The sequence below is a fragment of the Tachysurus fulvidraco genome, unplaced genomic scaffold, assembly GCF_022655615.1.
Source record: "Tachysurus fulvidraco isolate hzauxx_2018 unplaced genomic scaffold, HZAU_PFXX_2.0 HiC_scaffold_211_np12, whole genome shotgun sequence".
NCBI lineage: Eukaryota > Metazoa > Chordata > Actinopteri > Siluriformes > Bagridae > Tachysurus > Tachysurus fulvidraco.
The window spans coordinates 1-2,794 of NW_025927040.1; the positions used below are offsets into that span (position 1 = coordinate 1).

General features: G+C 37.6%; 1 long non-coding RNA gene across 1 annotated transcript; it reads left to right on the forward strand.

The window, feature by feature from the left end:
* Positions 1-1,228, forward strand: LOC113650937. Its single transcript, XR_003442538.2, has 2 exons — positions 1-121; positions 567-1,228. It is a non-coding gene; the product is annotated as an uncharacterized LOC113650937 (long non-coding RNA).
* Positions 1,229-2,794: the final 1,566 nt, after the last annotated feature.

The following is a 2,794-nucleotide window of genomic DNA, read 5'->3' on the forward strand; positions in this document are numbered from 1 at the left end:
TATAAAGCTGATCTATTGTGGAGGAAAGAAGTGGAGCAAAAAAAATTGTGAGATTTCAGACACCGATTTTTGAATAAGAAAACGTCCAGACGACTTAGTGATCAGATTCCTGCTCTTTAAGGTAAATGGATTTTTACTCTATAAACTCTCGATACATGCTAAGCACGGAACTGCAGGTGTGATAAAGGTCTGTATCTTATCCAACTCACCTCTTACGCTATTTAGCTAACGCTTTTGCCAAACTTCTGCCTGAGAATAAATAACAAACTTTCTGTTTCTCATTTGAGCATTTAAAGGATTTCTACATCCATCTTCCGTTTTTCTTCTAAACAGCTCTTGACAGTAGTGAAGCTGCAACTTACAGGTTTATATTAATACACATGGATTTGTTTGGCTTCACATAAAATAGTGTAGTAAAGTAATTGTTGATTTGGTGACGTTTAACATGAAACTGCACTTTGTAACAATTCTCTGAACAGGAAATGACAAAAGGGCCTGAAAATCCTGAAAGCTAAAAAATGCTAATCATCTTTTCTTGTGCCATCTGTTTGTTTCTGTCTCCACAGATATGGTCATGGAGATCCGTGTGTTCGCCCTGGTTCTGCTGTTGGTGCTGAGTGCCGCACTGCCTGCTGAAGCCCAGACCTGGAGATCGTTCAAAAGGAAGCATGTTTACCTGAACATGAACACGCCTTCATGTACCCAGAAGATTACATATGAGAACATCAATTATGGTGGCACCTGCAAATACAAGAACAGCTTCATAAAGGCTACTGATACTCAGGTCCAAGCTATATGTCAGAGAGGCGGCAGGCCTTTAGGCGGGAATCTTTATGAAAGCATTGCAAGGTTCACTGTGGTCACGTGCACCACGAGAGACATGACACCACCGTGTACATATTCTGGTAGTCAGGGCCTTAAATACGTTACAGTAGCATGTGAGCGGGGTTATCCTGTGCATTACCAATCTGAAAGAATTTAGAGGTTCAAGGTTTCCCTCAAGGTACCGAGTTATAGTAGAACACCATTAGTTTAATGCTGAGTGAAAGAAATGTCTTTTGTGGTCTAATACAAAGCCACGTGTGAGCGCACATGTACTCTATGGATATGAAGATTGTGGGTTAATTGTACAATAAATACGTCACTGGAATGTTTTATGTGAAAAAATGTTTCCTATGGACTTTATAATCAATGTCTCTGATCCTCATTAAATGAATTTTACACATCACTGAAACATTTTCTCTGCTGTTTGGTTTGACTTGGTTTGGTTCATTTTATATTTTTTAGCTTCTTCAAAAGATTCTCTTTAGTTCTTGACACAAATCACCAGAACACGTCACCTTTTGTAGTTTGTTCTGTCTTGTGGTTTCTGTCCAAACACTCAGTTTTAGCAGCTCATATCTACAGAACATCAAACTAATGAATTATAATCGTTATTTTTTTAAAGGATCATTTTCATGAGGGATTTTGTGTAAAAAGTAAATAATGATGGAACTGATTTGGTCAGTGTGCTTTACACAGTCTCACACTCAAGCTAAACATCGCTTTATATTTACAATCATTCTTGAAACACAGTACACAGTTTTTTTATCTATCCTTGCTTCAGTCAGCTTTGTGCTCGTGTCTTCATCAGTGAACATTTGAAGACTTTGGCACTAAGGAATTAGTGTTAAGTCTGTAAGGTACTCAGAAATGAAGCTGTCCTGTTCCTCAGGAGCTCTTGGTTACACAAATCTGCTCGAGTACAAACTGTTGTAGAAAGGACATTATTTATATTTATATTATTTCCTGTCCAGTGTCACCCAAATTAAAGGTGCGGTGCACGATGTTTGAAAGCCAATGTTGACATTTGAAATCACCAGAACAAACACGCCCCTAACCCAAATGGGTGTCACCCCTGTTTTGAAAGCTCCGCCGCACACATACATTTTTCAAACATCCACCTTTAAGATGAGGTTCACTTCTGCGTCTGGTTCCTCACAGGGCTTCTTCCTCATAACATCTCAGGCAGTTTTTCTTCACCAACATCTCAGGCTTGTTCATTAGAGATAAATGTTAGAGATAAATAGTAATTTAATTTGGAAAAAAAGAGTAAAATTTATTCTCTTTCTTTTCTGCTGTAAAGCTGCTTTATTCATTAATCAACAGCAGTGGACTTTGACTTTCCATTTATTTTTTTGTGGTTTGACCTCGATTTCAATCCACCTGTGTCTCCAAATACGGGACAGAATTCGATAAGAAAAAAAGAACAAATATTGTTAAACTGGGCTTTCAAAGCTATATAAAGCTGATCTATTGTGGAGGAAAGAAGTGGAGCAAAAAAATAATGTGAGATTTCAGACACTAATTTTTGAATAAGAAAACGTCCAGACGACTTAGTGATCAGATTCCTGCTCTTTAAGGTAAATGGATTTTTACTCTATAAACTCTCGATACATGCTAAGCACTGAACTGCAGGTGTGATAAAGGTCTGTATCTTATCCAACTCACCTCTTACGCTATTTAGCTAACGTTTTTGCCAAACTTCTGCCTGAGAATAAATAACAAACTTTCTGTTTCTCATTTGAGCATTTAAAGGATTTCTACGTCCATCTTCCGTTTTTCTTCTAAACAGCTCTTGACAGTAGTGAAGCTGCAACTTACAGGTTTATATTAATACACATGGACTTGTTTGGCTCCACGTAAAAATAGTGTAGTAAAGTAATTGTTGATTTGGTGACGTTTAACATGAGCTTTGAGGTTTGAGCTGAACTGTTTTATATGGGAGCAACATTACACATGATAAAGGAGTCCA